Here is a 24,799-nt window from a genome sequence, read left to right as displayed (position 1 = left end):
GCCACCCGGGAATGCTCTTTTAAATAGCAGATTCTTCTTCTTCTTCTTCTTTTCCTTCTTTTTTCCTTCTTTTCCTTTCCTTCTCCTTTTCCTTCTCCTTCTCCTTCTCCTTCTCCTTCTCCTTCTCCTTCTCCTTCCTCCTTCTCCTCCTCCTCCTCCTCCTCCTCCTCCTCCTCCTCCTTCTCCTTCTCCTTCTCCTTCTTCTTCTTCCTTTTTTTTTTTTTTTTTTTTTTTTTTTTTTGCCAGTTCTTGGGCTCTAACTCAGATGATCTGCATCAGATTCTTTGGAAATGAGGCCACTTCTGCATTGTTAACAAGTTCCATGGATTCTCATGCACGGTGAAGTTGAAGAATCACTGTTCTCCACGATTTTGTGTCTGTACCGGAGAAGTTGGCTCAGAGATGTATGTATATTATTATCATATATTGTTAAAGCTATTTTGACAGATAACATCAATAACAATGACTGTAATTATTGAGCATTTACTAGGTGTGAGACCTTATAGCAAGGTGCAGGCAGCAAACTACAGCCCACTCGCCAAATTCAGCTCACCTCCTGTTTTTGCAAATGAAATTTTATTGGGTTCTGTACTGTCTATGGCTACTTGCACGTGCCACAACAGCAGAGCTGAGTACTTGCAACAGGACCCCAGGGTCAGCACAACAGAGAATATGTATTCTCTTACCTTTTAAGAAAAAGAGTTTGCAGAACTCTGCCAGAGATCAGCACAGACCCTGTGTGCTCAAAGACACTGTGTCCACTCTACCGTGAAATCATGGTCAGCCCTTAAAAGTGATGCCATAGAACAATAATTTCTGCTACTGAAAAATGCTCACATTGGAGAGTTAAGTAAAAAACACAGAGAGGCTAGATTTCAGTCTTGAGCAATTGTTGCTCTGTGCCTCACTCTCCTTTTTGGAAAAATGGCAGCAACAAAAATAGTTCCTCCTGGCATTTGTGAGGATTAAGTGAGAAGACTAAAGTAAAGGGCTTGGCCCCATGTCTGACACATCATAAATACTCTAAAAAAGCCTACAGTCAGTCTTTAATCTGCATGGTAAGTAAGATTTTCGTTCTCTCCAAGTTGCTTGTCCACTTATACTAAATGTTTGACAAAATTTTGCAAAAAGTTATGCATGCCATACAAAAGAACAAAGTCATGCCCTTTGCAGCAACATGGATGGAGCTGGAAACCATTACTCTAAGTAAACCAACACAAGAACTGAAAACCAAATGCCTCATGTTCTCATTTGTAAATGGGAGCGAAACATTGAATGCACATAGACGTAAAGATCAGAACAACAGTCCCTGGAGACCACTAAATGCGGGAAGGAAGGAAAAGGGCTGAAAAGCCACCTATTGGGTACTATGCTCACTACCTGGTGATGGGATCGTTTGCATTCCAAACCCCAGCATCATGCACTATACCCATGTCACAAATCTGCAAATACACCCCCGAATCGAAACTAAAAGTTGACAAATTTTAAAAAGTTATGCATGAGCTTGCATAGCTGTATGATAGGCAAAGGCACTGGTTTGCTGTTTGCCTGTTTATTGTCAGGATGGGTCCTGCCTCCTGGAACTTTGCTCTATCCCCACCTACTGTTCTGCAGGACCTCATGATTCTCAGCAAATCACCTGTAAATTGCTCCCTGACACAGTTTCCGGTTGCCACCTGCAGTGTTATTTACCTGTGGATTTTGTTGATAACAAATGCCTCTGTGTGCCTTTACACAAATTCCTCTTTTCTTCATCTGGTCTTGGTTTCTCTGCCTTTAAAAGGGGAGCGTTAGGAGGAGATGGTCTCCGAGTCCCTTTCTAGCTCTCACATTCCGCTGCCTTGGGATGGCAAGGCAGCTTACACACTTGGAGTTTCTACCACGTCCAGCCCCCTCGCTGTGCTCTGGGGAGAGGAAAGCCTGTAAAACAGAGCTTCCCTCCTTCTGGGCTGCTGGGCGTGGTGACCCTTTCAGCAACTCTGGGATCTGGATTAGGAGCTTGAGCAATGCCCCTAAGCCTTGCACTCTACTTAATTTCCTTGATTTATAGCCAGGATTTCTCACACCTCCAGGGGAGAGAGGTACTGCCATCTCAGTCTGATTCCCAGGCTGAGCTCACAATTCCTCGGCCTGTTTATCCACGTCTTGCTACAACAGAGTCCATCTCCAGGGGCCACTGTGCACCCCTTTTGAATAAGGTGGCATAGCCAAGCCCTGGCTCCTCTCCACCTACTAGGATTTCCTCTCGTGGAGGTGGCTTTGGGTTCTGATGATGCACACATCCTAGCCCTGAAGGCTGCCCAAGGGACAACACGTGAATTTTATCAGCAACCCCTAGTGGGGCCTCCTTGGACCCCTAAGATCCCATTTGTTTGTCTGACATTGGGGGTGGAGACCAACACAGCCCCCAAAGGTAGGGCTTGTTGAGTCTTGGGGCGGCTGGAGGGTGGGTGCAGGCCAGCAGTCGGGAGCAGAAGCCCTGGGGAGGGAGGGTTGGCTCCAGCTTCAGCTGGCAGTCCTTCTGGGTCAGAGGGGAAGTTGAGAAGGGAATCCAGGATCTGACAAGACCCAGGAGGGGAGGAGGTCAGGATAGGGAAATAAGGACGTGAGAATTCTGTCCTCCTTTCTCATGGCTTTCTCCTTTAACTGGAGCCAGGTTTGCTTCCAAAGCAGCTGGTGTAACCAAGCTGAGTCCAGGGAACTGGAAACCCAGGCATATCCACAAGCAATATGGATGGGGAAGTTGTCGCTGTGTATACAGTAGGTGTCCACACAGATGCCACAAGCTTACCTCCTACTGGTCCTTTGCCCAGATGCCAGTGTTGACACCTTGGGAACCCTTATGCAAATCTGCACGCAGCTCAGTCTCCTTCTCTGTTTTTCTTCCTCTTTTTTCTCTTTTCCTCATTATTCTTCTGTTGTGGTCCTCTCTTTTCCTTGCTTTCCTCTCCTTTCCCAGCTTTATCTCTCCCCTTTTCCCTTGTTCTCCTGTCATTCTCACTATCTCCCCGTCTTCTCTCCCACTCCTCTTTTATATTTTCTTTCTTCTTTTTATTCGGTTTCCTCTTTATCTATCACTTTTATCCCCTTCCCTTCTTCTGTTGCACTTCTTTTCCTCCTGGAACAGTCCTTTTCAGTGTGGTCCCCAGACCAACAGATCAGCATCACCTGGGAAAGTGTTAGAAATGCGAATTCTTTGCCCTCACTCCAGACCTGCTGCCTCAGCCACTCCCGGAGTGGAGCCCAACAATCTGTGTTTTTGTAAGCCTCCAGGGGAGCCGATGCAAGCTAAAGTTTGAGAATCATGATATGAGAGGAAAATGGCAATTTTCAAAAAAAAAAAAGGAGTATCTTTGAGTGCTGATCCAAAAAGCCATCATTTCTAAACATGTAAAGCCCTCCTGTACCCATTAGCTAATTTGGACATTGGACCACCAGCCTGGCTGAGATGCTTTCAGAAACAACACAAGCAATTACACTCAAGTTCTCTGATTACTATCAGGCTGCTTTCCCCTCGGCCAACCTATATCTTTCCTGTTCCTGGACTCTGCTTTGCTTCCTCTCCTTCTCCGGTTGCTTTAAGGAGTAAGACATCAGGGGACACTGGGCCTTATATCCAGCAGCTCATAGTCAGGATCAACATTTGGCAAAGTGTATTCCTCAGATACTGATAGGGATATTAATAGAAAAGGGTACTGTAGTCAAATACAGGTTGGGAATGCTCAGTAAACAGATTTCTTGATTGCAGAAATTTTTAGAGTCCAAGTGCATAGTAGCTCTTTGTTGTTTCTTCCCCCCCCCCCCCGCCCCACCAAGGCTCACTGTGTCACCCAGGCTGCAGTGCGGTGGCATGATCAAGGCTCACTGCAGTCTGAACCTCTTGGGCTCAAGAGATCCTCCAGCCTCAGCCACCAGAGTAGCTGGAACCACAGACGTGCACCAGCATAGTGGCTCTTAAAAGAGGGTCAGTGCTAGTAGCATATCATGAACTTAACCACAGAGCTCCATTTTCCACTGGGCATTGCACAGGATAAGTACATTTGGAAGATGCTAATTCAGGAGTTCATAACCTGACTTCTCAGGAGTGTCATCTGTCTTAGGCAGTGTCTGGTATGGAGGAAAGGAACCAAGATGGTGCTGAGTAGAGTATTTTGACCCTGAAAGGACCTGTGGATGAAGGGAAAGGGCATGTTCAAGAGCTCCTGGGCCTCCTGACATGTCCACCTGTTGGCGTCTAAGTGGGTGATGAACAGCCTTTTGTTCTCAGATAGTGAAGCCAGCTTCCCTCCGTGATACTGACTATGCTCTGATTTCAGGAGGAGGAATGAGAAAACTATCCTTACATTGCTCTTTTTTAAAGATGCCCAGAACATACCCCTGGAGATTCTCTTCCAGTAGATCTGGCATGAGGTCTGGGAACCTAGATTTTTTTTTTAAAGTTCCCAGGGGCTTGGATATAAAATGAGGGCTAAAAGCCACTGGTTCACATGAATCCATCCATGGTGTTTAAATAATGGTATGTTCAGGGAAATAGAGAAACCAGGGCTGTGTCCATAACCTTTGAAACAGACATAAGGGAAGACAGTCAGATCCTTTTTCTAACATCGTACGTGGGGCCATCAGCAGGGAAAATGGACTGTGGTTTTGCTTGGGGGTGGTAACATTGAGGTGGGAGGAGAGAGAGGGAGAGCTTCTTATTTTCCTATAAACCTGAAACATACAAAACCATGGTTTAGATCAGTGACAAATAACCCTCTTTTTTTTCTTCTTCAGAAAGAATTATTCAGGAAAAATAAAACAATTTTATAGCCTATTTTTCCCACTAAATTTGAAAATAGTTTTATTGAGTCCCAAAAGGGGGAAATGTGTTTTTGCCATTGAGATGATCAACCTACTTTTAGCAGCAGAAATCTTTTCTCAAGAGAAGCCTTATATTTAAACTCCAACATATACCATATTTTAAAAAGGTCACACTACTAGAAGAGTAGATGGGAGATCTGAGGTCCAAGTAGTGGGTCATTTTCTCACTGAGTTTTGGAGGTAATATAGGCATTTTTGGGAAACAAGAATGGGAAACCCATATCCTACTTTATGGATTCCTCCCCCAGCCAAAGTCAATGAGAAAATCAGCACTTCTCTCCCTCCACAAAAATGTTATTTTCCATGAATATTAAATTAGGTCACAACATGATAGCAGCTTCCAAATTTTTAACGTGATACCAAATCTCAAACTACATTTATTTTAATGAACTGGGATTCTAGCAATTGCACCTAAAAATTCCCTCTAATTTTTAGAATTCACATCACTTAAACTTGTACAGAGACTTCTTAATTGTTGCTGTTTTTAATCTGGGATTTGATAGAGTTCATGACTTTTTCGGCTCATCTGAAAAGACTACAGCAACAATAACAAAATAAACTTAGTGTATACTATGCTTATTCTTGCAGGAAGAAGTAACTGGAACAGAATCATCTGGCAAAATCCACTGAGAAAAATGGAAAAAAGTACCACCTGGTTTCCTTACTGGCAATATTTTTAGTGGCAGTAATATCCAAATAATGTGGATCTCAATCAAGGTAATAAACAGATCCATCACCTTCCAAAGTTTTCCTATCTCTCTCTCTCTCTCTCTCTCTCTCTCTCTCTCTGTGTGTGTGTGTGTGTGTGTTAAGAACATAACATGAGATCCACCCTTTTAACAAATTTTAAAGTACACATTATTGTATTAACTACAGGCACTATGTTATAAGAAGATCTTGAGAACTTACCCATGTTGCATAACAGAAACTTTATACCCATTGAGAAAACAACTCCTCAAGTCTGTCTTTCCCCAGCCTTGGCAACCACTATGCTCATCTCTGCTTTTATGAGTTTGGCTATTTAAGATTTCTCATAGAAGTAGGATAATGCAGTATTTATCCTTCTGTGGCTGGTTTGTACCACTTAGCATAATGTCCTCCAGTTTGATTTATATTGTAAATGGGAAGGTTTTCTTGTTTTTTTTAAGCCTGAATGATATTTTGTTGAGGTTGCTTCCATGACTTGGCTACCCATGAGTGCTACTTGGAAGTATAGATTATCTCTTCAAAATCTTCATTTCAATTCCTTTAGCTATAAACTCTGGACTGGAATGGCTGGATCATATGGTAGCTCTATTTTTAATTATTGGAGGAACTTCTATTTTGTTTCCTAAAATGGCTGTACCAATTTACATTCCCACCAATAGTGTACCAGAGTTCTTTTTTTTCTACATCCTTGCCAACACATCTATTTTCCCTTTGAAAATAGCCATTCTAACAGGTATGATGTGATATTTCATTGTGGTTTTGATTTGTGTTTCCTGATGATTAGTGATATTGAGCACCTTCTCATATATGAGGGGACTTCAAAAATTCGTGAACAAAAACTTTATCTTTTACATTAAAAGATAAAATTTAAAAATGTAAACTTTATTTTTCTCAACGTAAGAATCATCAACTTCAAGACACTTTTGCAAACAGTAATACCAGCCATTTAGTCCATCACTAAAGAACCTTGGGCATTTAACCATGTTAAGACAGTATTTTTTACATTATTAACTGAAGAAAAATGGGTACCATTTAAATATTTTTTTAAGATTAGGAAACCAAAAGAAGTCAGAAGAAACCAAATATGGACTGGAAGGTGGATGCCTAATAATTTTCCATTCAAACTCTTGCAAAAGTGCACTTGTTTGATGAGAGGAATGAGCAGGAGTGTTGTTGAAGTGGAGAAGGACGTTCTGGTGATGATTTCCCAGGTGTTTGTCTGCTAAAGCTTTAGCTAACTCTCCTAAAACACTCTCAGAATAAGCAGATGTTGTAATTCTTAGGCCCTCCAGAAAATCAACAAGCAAAATGTCTTGAACATCCCAGAAAACTGTTGCCATGACTTTGCTCTTGACTGTTCTGCTTTTGCTTTGACTGGACCACTTCCACCTCTTGGTAGCCATTGCTTTGAATGTGCTTTGTCTTCAGGATCATCATAATACAGCCATGTTTCATCTCCTGGTACAATTCTTCAAAGAAATGTTTCAGAACCTTAATTGTCCTTGTCCAAAATTTTCATTGAAAGCTCTGCCCTTGTCTACAGCAGGTCTGGATGCAGTTGATGGTGTTGGTGCCATTGAGTAGAAAGTATGCTCAACTTCAGTTTTTCAGTTGAAATTGCATAAACTGAGCCAACTGAGATGTCTGTGGTGTTGGCTATTGTCTCTGCTGTTAATCATCCATCCTTTTCAATTAGGTCACACACAAGATGAATGTTTTTCCTTACAAATCATTGTGGATGGGCCACCGCTGTGGGCCACATCTTCAACATTGTCTCCTCCTTTCTTACAGTGAGGTATCCATTTGAAAACAGCTGATGTCTTTGGAGCATCATCTCCACACATTTTTCATAAAACATCGATGATTTTACCGTTCTTCTACCCAAGCTTCACCATACATTTGATGTTTGTCTTTGCTTCAATTTTAGCAGAATTCATGTTGCTTTGATAAGGGCTATTCTCAAACTGATGTCTTACCCTTCCTAGTGCCTCAAACTAGATCCTGTTGAGATGTGTTGTAACAATTTAGTATAAGTTTATTTCTATGTAAAACATTTCTAAATCCATGCCCAGTTTTTTTTTGTTTTGTTTTTTGTTTTTTTATAATACACGTTTTCCATGAACATTTTGAATTCCTTTTGTACTTGGCCATTTGTAAATCATTGGAGAAATGTTCATTCAAGCACTTTTCCCATTTTTAAATTAGGTTATTTGTATTTTTGCTATTGAGTTGTAAGAGGTTCTTGTATATTTTGTATATTAACCCCCATCAGATAAACAGTTTGCAAATATTTTCTCCTATTCCATAGGTTGCCTTTTCACTCTGTTGATTATTTCCCTTGCACTGCAGAAGCTTTCAATTTGATGTAGTCCCATTAGTTACTTTTTGCTTTTGTTGCCTATGCTTTTGGTGTCATATCCAAGAAATCATTGCCTAGATTGAAACTTCTCAACCAAGAGAAGCCTAGCACCAGATGGCTTCACTGGGGAATTCTAGCAAACATTTAAATAAGAATTGATGCCAATATATTTCAAGCTCTTCCAAAAAATTGAAGAGGAACAAACCCTTCCAAACATATTTTATGAGGCCAAAATTACCCTGTTACTAATGCCAGACAAAGATACTATAAGAAAAAAAAAACTATAGGCTAATATCCTTGATGAACATAGATGCAAAAATTCATAACAAATACTAGCAAATCAAATTCAACAGTACATTAGAAGTATCATACACCATGAAAAGTGAGATTTATCCCTGGGATGCAAGGATGGTTCAACATATACAGATCAATGAATGTAATATCCCATATTAAGAGAATGAAGGTTAATAAGCATATAATCATCTTAGTAGATACAGCAAAAGCATTTGACAGGATTCAACACCCTTTTATGATAAAAACTTTCAACAAATTAAGTGTAGAAGAAACTTACCTCAAAACAGTAAAGGTTATACATGAAAAGCCCACAGCTAATATCATACTTAGTGGTGAAAAACTGAAAGTGTTTCCTTTAGGATCAGGAACAAGACAAGGATGCCCACTCTAGCAACTTCTATTAAAGATGGTAGTTGAGGCCGGGCGCGGTGGCTCACGCCTGTAATCCCAGCACTTTGGAAGGCCGAGGCGGGCGGATCACAAGGTCAGGAGATCGAGACCATGGTGAAACCCCGTCTCTACTAAAAATGGAAAAAAATTAGCCGGGCGCAGTGGCGGGCGCCTGTAGTCCCAGCTACTCGGGAGGCTGAGGCCGGAAAATGGCGTGAACCAGGGAGGCGGAGCTTGCAATGAGCCGAGATTGCGCCACTGCACTCCAGCCTGGGTGACAGAGCGAGACTCCGTCTCAAAAAAAAAAAAAAAAAAAAAAAAAAAAAAAAAAAAAAAAGATGGTAGTTGAAGCCAGAGCAATTAGGGGAAAAAGGAGACATTTAAAAAGACATTCAGATCAGAAAAAAAGTAAAATTATCTCTATTTGCAGATAGCATAATCTAATGACTCCATTAAAAAGTGTTAGAACTAATAAACGAATTTAATAAAGTCACAGGATAGAAAATCAGCATTTAATAATCAGTTGCACCAGGCATGGTGGCTCACACCTGTAATCCCAACATTTTGGGAGGCTGAGTTAGGTGTATAGCTCGAGTTCAGGAGTTTGAGACCAGTCTGAGAAACATGGTGAGACCCTATAGGTACAAAAATTAAAAAATAAAAAAAATTAGTCAGGCATGGTGGCACACACCTGTAGTCTCAGCTACTCAGGAAGCTGAGGTGGGAGGATTGCTTGATCCTAGGAGGTTGAGGCTACAGTAAGCCATGATTGGGCCACTGCACTCTAGCCTGGGTGACAAAGTGAGACCCTCTCTCTCAAAAAAAATCAGTTGCATTTCTATACACTAAAAATAAACTATTGGCAAGAGAATTTAAGAAAGTGACCTTATTTACAATAGCATCAAAAAGATAAACATGCAAAAACAATTTTTTCTACAAACTACCAATAAAAACATCGACACAAAGATTAAAAAATACAAGCTGTAAATCATATAAAGCATATACAGGACTAAATGATATACATATACTAAAAAATGCAATATGCCAATGAAAGAAATCAAAGAAGGTCTAAATAAATGGAGAGACATACTGTATTAAAAAAAGAATAAAATACTTAGAAACAAATGTAGCTATAAAGGCACATTGGTACAGTGAAAAGTACAAAACATTGATGAAAGCAATTAAAGAAGATACAACTAAATGGAAAGAAATCCATGTCATGGATTTGAAGACTTATTATTGTTAAAATATCTATTCTACCCAAAGCAGATCTGTAGATTAAATGCTATCCCCAACAAAATCCCAATGATTTTTTTAAATAGAAATAGAAAATGTTCTCTTTCCTTGTTTCTACCAGGGTTGAAGAGAGACCTTTTGGGGAGAGTTTGAAGGGGGAATGTCCTTGCGTATGTGTAAGAAAATTGAGGATGGTAAACTGTTCACTGGAAGTGACATGGGGTGAGCCATGAAATGCATCCTCAATGACATCCTTTGACAGACTCAGCTAAAGAATGAAATTCCTTTTCATTTCATTGATCGGCTGTTTGACATGGTCTGGCTGTGTCCCTGCCCAAATCTCATCTTGAATTGTAGTTCCCATAATCCTCACGTGTCATGGGAGGGACCTGGAGGGAGGCAATTGAAACATGGGGGCAGTTACCTCCATGCTGTTCTCCTGATAGTGAGATCACAAGATCTGATGGTTTTATAAGGGGCTTCCCCCCGACCCCTACTTTGCTCATTCTTCTCCTTGCTGCTTCCATGTGAAGAAGGACATGTTTGTTTCCCCTTCTGCCATGATTGTAAGTTTCCTGAGGCCTCCCCAGCCATGCAGAACTGTGAGTCAATTAAACCTCTTTCCTTTATAAATTACCCAGTCTCAGGTATGTCTTTATTACATGAGAACAGACTAATACACTGTTGAAGGACACTTTTTGAATTCTTCATCACTCAGAGGTGAAAAATCAAAGGTCAATTATGCTGCATTTATAAACAAGTGTTTTTGCTACATTTCTTTAAAACTACTCATGATTTGACATTTTAAAAAATGAGAATGGCTATGCCATGACTAGTGAATAGGGAGATGTGAATAATACACATCTTCCATGAATGTTTTGGAGTCATTGAAGCCTTTAGTAATGGACTAAATGGCTGCTATTATTGCTTGCATAATCTACATATTTGGAAGGTCTCAGTTCATGGGCTACCTTACCCTGGATCCTGGCCAGTCTGAATCCTGTGCACCTGGGGGAGCTTAGAACAGTGGTTCTCCAGTTGGGGTGCCTGGACTAACAGCAGCAGCATAACCTGGGAACTTGTCAGAAATTTACGTCCTCGGTCCCCATCCTGAACCTGCTGCATCAGAAGCCATGGGGGTAGGGCCTAGCAACCTGTGTTATACTAAGCCCCCCAGGACATTCTGGTAGCCACTCAAGTTTAAGCACCCCTGGCCTTTTCCAAGGTTTTGGTGGCTAAGCCTGTTACAAAGCTCCCCCTTTTTTCTGAATTCCCCTCTCTAACCCTGGTATCACCCTTAATTACATGGCAAAGGTGTGCATTGGGGATTAAGAGTTCAGACTCGGAAGTCAGAGTTCTGGGTTCTAGATTCAGTTGTACCCCAACCAGTTGGGTGACCATGGCCAAGACAGGTAATTTATTTGTGTTTTGGTTTCTTTACCTGTAAAGGGGGGGGAGTGATAATAATAACAGTGTTTGTCTACAATAGTGATTGCAATGATTAAATGAGTTATCACATTAGGGAACCCAAGCAGTGCCTGGCACATATTAGGTGCTCAAGATATGTTACTGGTCGGGAACGGTGGCTCACACCTGTCATCCCAGCATTTTGGGAGGACAACAGGGGCAGATCACTTGAGGTCAGGAGTTTGAGACCAACCTGGACATCATGGTGAAACCACAACTTTACTAAAAATACAAAGAAAAATTAGCTGAGCTTAGTGGCATGCACCTGTAGTCCCAGCTACTCGGGTGGCTGAGCCAGGAGAATCTTTTGAACCTGGGAGGGAAAGGTTGCAGTGAGCCAAAATCGTGCCACTTCACTCCAGCCTGAGTGACAGAGTGAGACTCCATCTCAAAAAAAAAAAAAAAAGTTACTAATTGCAGTTATCAGTCTCCCACCTAGCAAGTAAGTGCTTTAGGTAGAGAACACGTGCTCTGATGGATTTTTGTCTATACAGTGCCAAGCTGCAGGCTAGATACCAAGTAGGCACCCCACTGCATCCCCCTTGGTCATGGTTTTCCATTCCTGGCTAAAGTTTAGATCTTGTCCATTGTACTTGTTAAAAAGACAAGGCACTCATTTTTTCTTTTCTTTAATTGAACACCTTGTGCATGCCAGGCAATAGGCCAGGCCCTGTGCAAACATTACCTCACATAATCCTCATTGCCAGTCTAGGAAGAAAGGAATGTCCTTACGTAACAGAGTAGAGGATAGACTCAGAGACGCTCAGTGGTTTCCCTGGTGTCAACAGCTGGGTAAATGGCAGAGCCAGGATTAAAAAGCAGGTGTGTCTGAATTCAACATAGAGGGTTCCTCTAGGGAAGAAGTGAACTCTCTAAGATAGAGACTGCCTTTTCCTTTACTGGAAATACTCTTATAAATTTTTCTAATTATAATGTGACCTATATTTGTTTAAAACTTCAAACAACATAGAAATATGACATATATGGCGAGTGGACATATTCTCGTAACTCTACCTACCAAGAATAAACACTTTGGTAATCCAGTAGGCATAAGCCTGATTTTTTAAGTACATGTAAAAACACAGACATTCACTGTTTTTCTTAATAAAAAACAAAATCATACTTTACATCTTTTTATACATTGCTATTTTTAACTTCATCTACCGAAACATCTTTGCATGTCAATACATCCATTTGCTAATGTCACATGGATTGAAAACTAGATCTCCTGGCTCCTCCCAGCTCTGTCCCATTCCAGGACCATTTTCTTTATGCCAATTGCCAATATTTCTCAGCCAAAAGCTGAGACTCTTGGCAGAGTTTTTCACTTGACCCAGTGTACCTTCATGTGTAAATAGGCTGTTCTCTAATTATAATTCATGATGTTTGCATGTAATAGAAGTCCTGCCTGAGAAGTGTTAACTTCATTGGATATCAACCACAGAATTTTTTTCTTCCAAATCACCAACCCCCCCTCCCAAAAATAGAAAAAAAGGAAAAGAAACGGCCAGGGCTACAGACAGGCCTTTATTTCTAATACATTGCCTGAGCGCTTGTATTAGGTCATGTTTTCTCTGGCGAGAACTGCCCTTGTATTTTTTTTTTTTTTCCTGTCCGTTTAGTCTATAAATGAAATGGAGTTACTGCCCCTATTAAAATGGAACATTGTGCCCTTAGTTTGCTCTTAACGGGTGGGAAAACCCCATTAAGTGTTTGTGAAATATGTCTTAAATACAGGAATTTTAATCTAGTGGTCTAATAAATCCCTCTCCTCTACTCAAATGAAAGTCTTAGGTTTTCCGGCATCTGTTCAGTTATTTGTTCACCAAAACTGCCTTACAAAAACCTGACCCTGACAACTATGAATTAAGGACGTTTCTTCCATCAGGATTTTTTTTTTAAAGATGTCTTTCAAAGTAAGAAGGAACTTTGACAGGTGTATTCCATGGTAAGACACTATTTTTGAAACATGCCTGGAATTCTTGCTCTTCTAGGGTAAAAGCCATGAAATCTCTATGGCTGCCCCAGGATGTGACAACTCATAATATTCTAAGACCTAAGACTTCATAAAATTGTGAGTCCATTCCTTTGCCTCAATGTTCAATGGCTTCTAAAAAGTACACTCTCCTTTGGGAGCATATTTCACAGGAGTTGGAAAGTTCCTCCTTAGCATATCAAGCTGGATATAAGTAGATTAAATTCATCTCTTCTGCATATTTCTGTCTACTTTTTTTTTTTAGGGAAAAGGTGTTTATTAGGAAACTCTGAGTATATTTGCGTGTATAAGTTCTATCTTTTTATTGGAAGCAATAGGAGAAGATGTACACTTACATTTGAGGTCAAAGTTTATATTTTTTAGCCCCAACAATTTAATATTTATTTCCTAAAATCAAGGGCATTTCCCTTTATAATAAAAATGGAACTATTAAAAATGGAAGTATTAAATTCAGAACACTAGTATTGACACATTGTTACCCTATAGTTCTCAGATGTCATTCAAGTTTCCCCTGTTGTCTCTATGATGTGTTTGTAGGCTGGCACGGTGGCTCACGCCTGTAATTCTAACACTTCAGGAGGCTGAGGTGGGAGGAGGCTAAGGTGGGAGGAGGCCAAGGTGGGAGGAGGCTGAGATGGGAGGGTTGCTTGAGTCCAGGAGTTCAAGACCAGCATGGGGAACACAGCAAGACCCACCTCCACACGTAATAAAAAGATTAGCCAGGTGTGGTGGTGTGCACCTGTAGTCCTAGCTACATGGGAGGTTGATGAAGGAGGATCGCTTGAGCCCAGGAGGTCTAGGTTGCAGCAGTGAGCTGTGATCACACCACTAGGATACCCCATCTCAGAAAGAAAAAAATGATGTGTTTGTAGCCAAAGGATCCAGTTCAAAATCACACATTACATTTAGTTTTCTTGCTTCTTTTAGCTTCCTTCCAGTCTGGAGCAATTCCTCAGTTTTGCTTGACTTTCCTGTGTGTCTAGTGTATTTCAGCAGAACGAGGTAGAATGTACTTCAAAATAAACAATATCCGTGGGGATCCCACCTACACTGTGACTTTTGAAATGGGATGGAAGTAGGAAGGGAGCGTGTTCCAGCAGACATCTGGGATTGATACTTCTCAAAAAGTTCACTTGAAATCCATGGTTGTGATGTGATTCATTTCCTCTTGCCTAAGGGGTAGGTCTCACTGCTCAGGTATTCATTCACTCACCAACTTCCTTCCTTCCTTTATCCCTTCCTTCCTCCCTTCTTCCTTTCTTCATTCCTTCCTTACCCTTTCCTTCTTTCCCTCCCTTTTTCTTTCTCTCTCTTTTCTTTCTTTCTTTCTTTCTCTTTTTTTTCTTTCTTTCTTTCTTTCTTTCTTTTTCTTTCTTCTCTTTCTTTCTTTCTCTTTCTTTCTTTTTTCCTTCCTTCCTCCCTCCCTTCCTTCCTCCTTTCTTTTCTCTTTCTTTCTTTCCTTTCTTTCTTTCTTTTTCTTTCTTTCTTTCTTTCTCTTCTTTCTTTCTTCTCTCTCTCTCTCTCTCTCTCTCTCTCTCTCTCTCCCCCCCCCCTCCCTCCCTCCCTCCTCTTTCCATTAACGAGGCAGCAAATATTTGAGTGTCTGTTAAAATAAGGGGAAAAAAAAATGCACTTTCCCAGTGAGTATGGACCTCAGAATCCTCCTCAACACAGCATCTCCAACCCATTTCTTCCTATAGGCGTGCTAGAGGAAAACATGAGAAAGCACATCTTAGGTGGCCAGGGATTCCCAAACACCATGTGAAACAGGGCCTTACATGCAGAAAATACTTATGGAATTAATTTAACCTGGTGTTAAATAATCTTTCCTTTCAGGGTAGGAGAGGAGATGAGTCAAAGAGCAAAAATAAAACAGAGAAGAAAACCACATAATACAATATTGAGTCAAGTATGTGCTTGTTCCTTTTGTTGCCTATCCTGAGGAGGACAGACGACTGGAAAATTTGAGTTGCTAAGAGCTCAGGATTGTCCCAGATACTATTATGAAGATAAAAGAGGAAGTGGAACTGAGTTCATTAATAGTGACTAAGAAAACCCTTAATGCTTGTTTTAGTTTGTGATTTTAGAGATCATGCCCCACCAATTGGTTCTGCCCTGATATAGTTTCCTGTCAGAGTCTTGACACTTGAAGATTTGATCATTATTCAGAGTATTTGTAAAAGTTCTTTTCTGAGTGGGGAAGGGGAAGTGGAGTGCAATATAAAAAAATCTTGCTTAATTTTTTGGAATAATTTTTTTTTACTGGTGATAAGATCTATAAACTTTGAGGATAGATTTAACTTGGGGAAAGAATAAAATATCACACAGAATAAATAGATAATTTACTTGGTTATACTAATCTAGAGTCGAGTAACTAAGATGCAATCATGATATTTTGTTTAAAGAAAAAAAGTGGCCAGGCTCGGTGACTCACGCCTGTAATCCCAGCACTTTGGGAGGCCGAGGCAGGTGGATCACCAGGTCCAGAGATCAAGACTATCCTGACCAACACAGTGGAACCCCGTCTCTACTAAAAATACAAAAAAAGTAGCCTGGCGTGGTGGCGGGTGCCTGTAGTCCCAGCTACTCGGGAGGCTGAGGCAGGAGAATGGCGTGAACCTGGGAGGCGGAGCTTGCGGTGAGCCAAGATTGTGTCACTGTACTCCAGCCTGGGTGACAGAGTGAGACTCTGTCTCAAAACAACAACAACAACAAAAAGAATAAATGGGCTGGGCACGGTGACTCAGGCCTGAAATCCGAGCACTTTGGGAGGCTAGGGTGAATGGATGGCCTGAGCTCGGGAGTTCAAAACCAGCCTGGGCAACATGGGGAAACTCTGTCTCTACTAAAAATACAAAAATTAGCCAGGCCTCTTGTCACATGCCTATAGTCCCAGCTACTCAGGAGGCTCAGGCATGAAAATCACTTGAACCTGGGAGGCAGAGGTTGCAGGGAGCAGAGGTCACGCCACTGCACTCCAGCCTGGGCGACAGAGGGAGACTGTCTCCAAAAAAAAGGAAAAAGCCTAAATGAATAATAATGTTTTTTTGTGCCTCACTTGTAAATGCCCATTTAGACATTTCCAAAGGCCATGTTCAAAAAGGAATTCCAAGAACATTTGGTGGGAGGGGGATGGCATCGTATTTGTTCTGAAGAAATACTTGTGAAAAGTTGTCATGTGACAAACCACTCATTCAGGTAAGGTGACTAAAAACCTACGTTGTCACTGTATCATTGCCTCCTACTTCTCTTCTGACTGGTGCCTAGAAAAGAGAGATCAGAAAGAGGGAGAGAATAATCCACAATTAAGATCCAGATTATTTTAGGGGAAAGGGAAAGGAAGGAATGAGAGCAAAAATTGGGCCCTGGGGGTATTTCGAGACTGTTTTTGGCCATGCTTTGCTGCCATTTGGCAAGGCAACCCTGGCCTTGTGTCCTTACAGCCATCTGACCGACGATGGCCGGAAGCCGACTATGACAGAGGCTTGAGATATTGCAGATCGGGTTGGGGAAGGTCAAAATAATTAGTCATTGGAAATGATATGAGGAAGAGAAGGAGGGGGAGGTTGGGGGAGTGGGTGCAACAGTAACAGTTCTAGTGTTGGAGCTGAGGAAGCCAACTGAAACATTTGGACCTTTGTTGTCTGACATTGCTTTTGCCACTCCTTCCTTCCTCCCACCTTTGCCTTCCCCACCACCTCCTCCAAACTCCCCTGCCCTCTATCTCTGCCCCCGCTGATGACCTCTCCATGTGAGTCGTAGGCTTTTACTACCCAAGATTTCTTTTCTCCAAGCAAAAGAGAGAAGAATTTATTTCATTCTCAGCAGCATCCCTGGCCAGCCTCATCAAAGGTGAGATGCTCCCAGGCTGACCTTCCTTTAGGACTGCCATTGGGCGGGTCGGGGGAGAAGACATTCCAAGAAGCAAGGGGGCACTTTCTGAAAGCGCTTTTATTACCCACGCTGCTGCCCTGGCCCTCCCCCATCATTCAGCCTACTTTGAAATTAATTAATGCACAGCTCAGAGAATGTGGGCTTTATCTAATAAAACCTCTCCCTTACTCTGCCCTTGCTCTGAACCCATGCCTCAAGCATTTTAGTGAATTTGAGGCTGTTGACGTGGGTGGATTGACAGCCCTTGATTTGGGAGGCCTCCCTCTTTGACTGAAGACAGGTAGAGACAGTGGCGGCAGCAGCACCCAAAACAATCTGGCTGTTTGTTTCTCTCTCTCCTGGAAACACCCAGCCTTGGGGGCCAGGGCTGAGCTTAGATGCTGCCTTCTCTGGAAAGCCTTTTTAAAGTCATGCACACTTGTGATTCTGAAACGTTGCTGCATATTAGAATCATCTGGGGGAATTTTAGAAAACCCTGGTGTTCAGGTCACATCCCAGACTAACCACGCTAGTTTCTGTCCGTGTGATTCTAACCAGCAGCTAAGTTTGAAAACCAATGGCCAAGAGCAGTGCTTCTTAAGCTTTAAGTTGCAAATGAACCCTCTGAGTGAAGATGTTGTTAAAACGAAGATTCTGATTCAGTAAGTACGAGGTGGGATCTGATATTCTGCATTTCTCGTTTGCTCCCAGGTGACAATGACACCACCAATTCACAGACCACACTTTGAGAAGCAAGGTTCTATAGCAATGGTTCTCAATTCTTACTGTGCATCAGAATCACCCGGAAGACTTGCTGAAACACATACTCCTGGGCCCCATCCTTGCAGATTCTGCTTCAGTAGGTCTGGGTGGAGGGCCTGAGAATTTTCATTTCTAATAATTTCCCTGGGTGACTGATTCAGGAACCACAGTTTGAGAACCACTGGCCTAGACTGCTTTGCTCATGCCCCCCTCCAGGTCTTCCAGAGTGCCTAGGCTGACTTCGTTGTGGCAGTCATTTATTCGATCAGCTGGTATTTACTCGGACACTTCCCATGCTCCAGGGGTTGTACCAGGCACATAGGAGGCAGTGCCTTGTAGCTGTTGTCAGCAAGAACTTTAAATATGGAAGATGCGTTGTAAATTCCAGCCTAAGCTTTTTAGCTTCCTAACGAGGACAGATTGTTTTATCTATACAATCTGTCATAGAAGCTATTATATGTTGGAAATCTGTCTCTACAGAAAATACAAAAATTAGCTGGGTGTGGTGGTGCACCTGTAGTCCCAGTTATTCAGTGGCTGAGCTAGGAGAAGATCTATAAATATAGATCTGGAAGATCTATAATTACCTTTGACACTCAGCTCTACTTTGTAAGCTACATTTATTTATTCTTAGTTTCTAAATAGTATTACCATGGCCAGTGCCTTTCTAACAATTATAGAGTCATTTTATTTGTGAGATTAATGGTCTGAAACTTGGGTTTTATCAGAGATCTCTGGACTGGATGATAGGCGTGTTAAGAATTAACAGCCTGTAAGTTCTGGGATACCTGTGCAGAACATGCAGGTTTGTTACATAAGTATACACATGCCATGGTGGTTTGCAGCACCCATCAACCCATCATCTACATTAGGTATTTCTCCTAATGCTATCTGCCCCCTAGCTACCCACCCCCTGACAGGCCCTGGTGTGTGATGTTCCCCTGCCTGTGTCCATATGTTCTTACTGTTCAACTCCCACTAATGAGTGAGAACATGTGGTGTTTCGTTTTCTGTTCCTGTGTTGGTTTGCAGAGAACGATGGTTTCCATCCATGTAGCTTCATCCATGACCCTACAAAGGACATGAACTCATCCTTTTTTATGGCTGTATGGTATTCCATGGTGTATATGTGCCACATTTTCCTTATCCAGTCGATCATTGATGGGCATTTGGGTTGGTTCCAAGTCTTTGCTATTATGAACAGTGCTGCAATAAACATACATGTGCATGTGTCTTTATAGTAGAATGATTTATAATCCTTTGGGTATACCCAGTGATGGGATTGCTGGGTCAAATTGTATTTCTGGTTCTAGATCCTCGAGGAGTCGCCACACTGTCTTCCACAATGGTTAAACTAATTTACACCCCCACTAACAGTGTGAAAGCGTTCAGTGTTTCTTTAATAGTAAAGACATTTTCATTATCAAAGAATGATGTTCATGTTTTTCTAGAAAAGCTATCATTACTCCATTTGTTTAAACTTTTATCTTGAATAAAAATAAAACAAGCAAAAAAAAAAAATTAACAGTCTTTGGCTGGGCGCAGTGGCTCATGCCTGTAATTCCAGCACTCTGGGAGGCTGAGGCAGGTGGATCTCTTAAGGTCGGGAGTTCAAGACCAGCCTGGTCAACATGGGGAACTCTGTCTTTACAAAAAATACAAAAATTAGCTGGGTGTGGTGGCGTACCTGTAGTCCCAGCTATTCAGTGGCTGAGCTAGGAGAATTGCTTGAACCCAGAAGGCAGAGATTGCAGTGAGCCAAGATCATGCCACTGCACTGCAGCCTGGGTGACAGAGCAAGACTCCGTTTCAAAAAAAAAAAGAGTTAGCAAGGAGGAGATTGGGTGGACCAATGCTGGGAATAGAATCCTGAGACTGAAAATACTGTCATTAAAAATATCTCTAATGTCCTTTGAAGTGAGGAGGCTCATTGCCTTTTCCCATTTCAAGAATCTCAGCAATTCTGAGGAACCAGAATTTTCCCTTTAAATTGAACTTCTGTCTTTCTTACTTTATTGTCAGTCCATTTTTAAGTCAAATTCCTGAGATATGATTCACATGTAAAAGCTGTGAATATTTAATGCGAACCACTTGATGAGTCTGGAGGTAAGTGTATACCTGTGAAGCTATCACCACAACCAACACCATAATCATTTCCCTCACCTCCAAAAGTTTCCTTCTGTCCTCTTTGTTTAATGTGGTTATTATTGCTGTGATAAGAGGACAATGTAAGATCTACACTTCTAGCATATTTTTAGTATGCAATATGGTTAACTATAGCCACTATGTTGTTCTCTGGATATCTAGGACTTATTTATCTGACATAATCAAAACTTTGTATCACTTGACCAATATCTCTCCATTTCACCCTCCCTGTAGGCTTGGCAACCACCACTCTGCTCTCTGCTTCTGTAAGCTTGACTATTTTAGATTCTTCATAGAAATGGGTTCATCTAGTACTTGTCCTTCTGTGCCTGGCTCATTTCACTCACCATAATATCCTCCGGGTTCATCCACATTGTTTCAAATGGCAGGATTTTCTCGCTTTTCAAGGCTGAGTAACAATTCATTATATGTATATACCACATTTTCTTTATCCATTTATCTGTCAATGGACATTTAGGTTGCTCTCATGTCTTGGCTATTGTGAATAATGCAATTCTGATTTCAATTCCTTTGGATATACACCCAGAAGTGGGATTTCTGGATTATATAATGATCTATTTTTATTTATTTATTTATTATTTATTTATTTAGAGACAGTCTCGCTCTGTCACCCAGGCTGGAGTGCAGTGGCACCATCTCAGCTCACTGTAACCTCCACCTCCTGAATTCAAGCGATTCTCCTGCCTCAGCCTCCCAAGTAGCTGGGATTACAGGCATGTGCCACCACGCCCAGCTAATTTTTTAATTTTTAGTAGAGACGGAGTCTCACCATGTTGCTTGGGCTGGACTCAAACTCCTGGCCTCAAGTGATCCACCTGCCTTGGCCTCCCAAACTGCTGGAATTACAGGTGTGAGCCACTATGCCCAGCCATGATGACCTATTTTTAACTTTTTGAGCAACCTCTACACTGTTTTACATAGTGGCTGCACCAGTTTACATTCTGACCAAAATTATACAAGAGTTCTCTTTCTTCCACATCACCACCAAAACCTATCTTTTTAAGACAGTAGCCATCCTAACAGGTATGAGGTGAGATCTCATTGTGGTTTTGATGTGCATTTCTCTGATAATGTTGAGCATCTTTTCATACATGTTGGTCATTGGTATGTTTTCTTTGGGAAAATGTCTATTCAAGTCTTTTACCCCTTGAAAAATCTGGTTCTTCTTTACTTCCTTCTTTCCTTTCTTCTTTTCTTCTTCCCTTCTTCCCTTCCTTTCTTCTTTATTTCTTTGCTTCCTCTCTTCTTTTCTCTTCTTTCCTTCCTTTCTCTTTCTTTTCTTTCTTTCTTTCTTTCTTTCTTTCTTTCTTTCTTTCTTTCTTTCTTTCTTTCTTTCTTTCTTTCTCTTTCTTTCTTTCTTTCTTTCTTTCTTTCTTTCTTTCTTTCTTTCTTTCTTTCCTTCCTTCCTTCCTTCCTTCCTTCCTTCCTTCCTTCCTTCCTTCCTTCCTTCCTTCCTTCCTTCCTTCCTTCCTTCCGTCCTTCTTTCCTTCCTTCGTTCCCTCCTCCCTCTCCTCTCTGCCTCTCTCCTATCGAATTGTAGGAGTTTCTTATATCTTTTGGAGATCAACCTTTAATTGTACATACAGTTTTGGTTTGCAAACATTTTCTCCCATTCTGTTAGTTGTATTATCATTTTGAAGTTTTTTTGTTCTGTGAAGAAACTTTTTAGTTAGATATAGTCCAATTTGTCTGTTTTTGCTTTTGTTGCTTGTGTTTTTGGTGCCATATCCAAGGAATCATTGCCAACGTCAATATCAAGGATACTTTTTCACATTTTTTCCTAGGATTTTTATAGGCTAGGATATTTATAGCCTCAGATCTTAATTTAAATATTTAATTCATTTTAGGTTTGTTTTTGTGTATGGGGTAAGATAAGGATCCACTTTCATTCTTTTGCACATGGATATCCAGTTTTACTAACACCATTTATTGGACAGAATACCCTTTCTCTATATGTATTCTTGGGACCCTTGTCAAATACCAACTGACTATTTATTCACAAGTTTATTCCCGGGCTCACTATTTGTTTCATTGGTCTACATGTCTGTCTTTATGCCAGTGCTATATTGTTTTAATGCCTGTAGCTTTGAAACAGATTTTCAAATTAGGAAGGTGTGATGAGTGCTTTGGTTTCTGGGTAACTTGTGGTTCCATAAGAATTTTAGAATTTGTTTTCTATTTCTGCAAAAAAAATGCCATTGGGATTTTAATAGGATGGTATTGAAACTATAGATAGCTTTGGGTAGTACAGACATTTTAACAACATTATTATTAATTGTATCAGTCCATTTCATTTAGTTGTCATCCAATAGTCTGAAAGCTTACTGAGGATAAGAATTACATCAGAAAATTCTCCTTTTATCTTTCTTGATTAATGCGCTAGTGCATAGTAAATATTAACTGAATGAGTGAATGCAGAGATAAAGATTAAGGGCCTCAAGGAGGGTGGTGGAGCTGGAATTTGGACCCAGCTCTATGTAAGTTTAGAATCTCTTCCTGTCCTAAGAATTAAATTTTTCCAGGCACCTGGATTCACTCACATATAATTGAGAAGAGGCTATGGACTCAAAAGACTGGAGTCCTTTTCTAACAGCTTTGAAATCATAAAGATGCAAAGAATGAAGATTTCTTTTCTTAATACATTGACAAATGTTAGCACACCATAGAAGGAATTTTCCTATGTTATTGGAGATACTTCTAGGTCATGCATTGTCCTAGCAAAGCTACAAATACTTAATTATGTTTCTACCTTACCTAAAATGTGTTTACCTCTCCAGCAGGTTGCTCTTTTAATAACTGCTATGAAGCAGAGCCATGGGTTCTTTGTATATCCCAGTCTACTAGAGTCAGGTGGAGCCATGTCTCCAATTCTGTCCAGTGGGCTGTGAGAAGAGGGAATACATGTCATTCACATGCCAAAGCACACAAAATCAGATGTGGGTTCTCCATGAGCTCTCTTCCCCTTCTGTGGTGACCATGGAGGACTAATATTGCAGATGATGCAGCTAAGACTAGGTAGTCAATGGATCCTGCCATCAGCCTGGATCCTTGAATGGCTATGTGGAGCAGAGCCTCCTTACATTACCTGCTGGACATACAACACAAGTAAGAAGTCAACCTTTATGATATTGAATCACTAAAATTCCAGAGAAATTGTCTGCAAAATAGTCTAGCCTCGTTTGAATAATTTAAATCCCAACAGAGCAAGTCAAGTTTGTTCTCTCATGGGGACCTTTGTTAAAATTGATGGTCTTCCTGAATTCTTTTCTTTTTCTAGCAATTCAAATTCTACTCATCTCCCACAACCCATTTAGCCTGTGACACCGTCATTGGCAGCCATAGTCAACAATGATTTCTTCCTGTAGTTCATTCATTTCACAAATATTTCATGAGTATTTATTATGTGCCAAGTAGATTAAATAAAAATTAATGAGCCTAAGTACTAAGATAGAGAAAGGACATGTTTCCTGGCCTTAATACCTCTCTAGGACCTTTTTAGTCTCTGATTACCTTATTTTTTCACAATGTGTTTATATGATCTTCTGCTATAGTTTTATGAGTGTTTGGCTGGCCAGAGAGGATCCTGATGTTCTTAAATAACCTTTCTTTTATGCCCTTTTCTTCTCTCTTTTCTCTTCTCTGTGAATTTTTGCTGCCTTAGGCTGTCAAATAAACACATTGCTAGGAGGATCACCTCAACCTGTAGGAGCTTCCTTCCTGCCAAGAAGCTGGTTCATTCACCACTGAGCATCATCATCATGGAATGTAAGTGCATGCTTTGCTCTGGGCTCTCAATCCCACTGGGACTTGGACCTGGACTCAGTCAGCTGCTTGATTTTCAGAAGGGAGGCTGACCCCGTGGGGCAGGCAAAAGCTTGTTTTGATAGTCATCACCATGTGGAAGCTGTGTGTATGTGCCAATTTACACAGCATCAAGGTGTTACATTTGCTACTTGGAGTTTGACTCCACAAAGAAAAGCACTGCAGGTTTAGGGAAGCTTAGTTTTTCCTGGCTTCGATGCTCTCCTCTAGATGGAAGGGGACCTGTAACAGCTGAGTTGAGAGATAACCCATGATACCTGGAGCCCAGATTGGGGAAATGCCCTGCTTCATGTAGCACAGTGAGTGGGGATCAGAGCTGGAACTAGAAACCAGGACTCATGGGTCCTAATGCAATGTCCATCCTTTCATATCATACTCTCTGGCTACACTTTTCAGGACAAATATAATCATTAAGCCTCCCTTATGAGGCAAAATTATCTAAATAAAAATAATAATTAGTAACGATAATTTCTACCTTATAGTTAACACCGCTCAGTCTATACCAGGCTTGAGCAGGGTAGACCGTCTACTAAGAGTGTAGTAGGCCCTCAATAAATAATAATTGGATGGGTGAATGAAAGACAGCATAGTAAAGTGCTTAAGAGGAGGGGTGGGGTTCAAATCCTGGCTCATACAGTTACAAGCTGCAAGACTTTAGCAAGTGAATACGACCTCTCTGTGCCTCCTTCTCTGCAGTGTTCATATCGGCATAATAATATTTATAACCATTGAAAGGATTGAATGAGGTGGTGCAAGCAAACACTTACTGGCACGCAGTGGGTGCTTGATAACGGGAAACCCATTACTACCCTTATCATCATCATCGTCATCGTCATCATCTTCACTCTTGCTTAGAGTAGAGGGAG

The 24,799-nt window shown here is 41.1% G+C and overlaps 1 long non-coding RNA gene across 1 annotated transcript; it reads left to right on the top strand.

Moving 5' to 3' along the window:
• The first annotated feature begins 265 nt into the window (after positions 1–265).
• LOC126930341 (uncharacterized) lies at positions 266–23,860 on the top strand. Its single transcript, XR_007717578.1, has 3 exons — positions 266–404; positions 5,449–5,577; positions 23,773–23,860. It is a non-coding gene; the product is annotated as an uncharacterized LOC126930341 (long non-coding RNA).
• The last annotated feature ends 939 nt before the right edge of the window (positions 23,861–24,799 follow it).

The sequence above is a fragment of the Macaca thibetana genome, chromosome 11, assembly GCF_024542745.1.
Source record: "Macaca thibetana thibetana isolate TM-01 chromosome 11, ASM2454274v1, whole genome shotgun sequence".
NCBI lineage: Eukaryota > Metazoa > Chordata > Mammalia > Primates > Cercopithecidae > Macaca > Macaca thibetana.
Note: the sequence above shows the minus strand (reverse complement) of the source record. Positions and strands in the feature narration are given on the sequence as shown.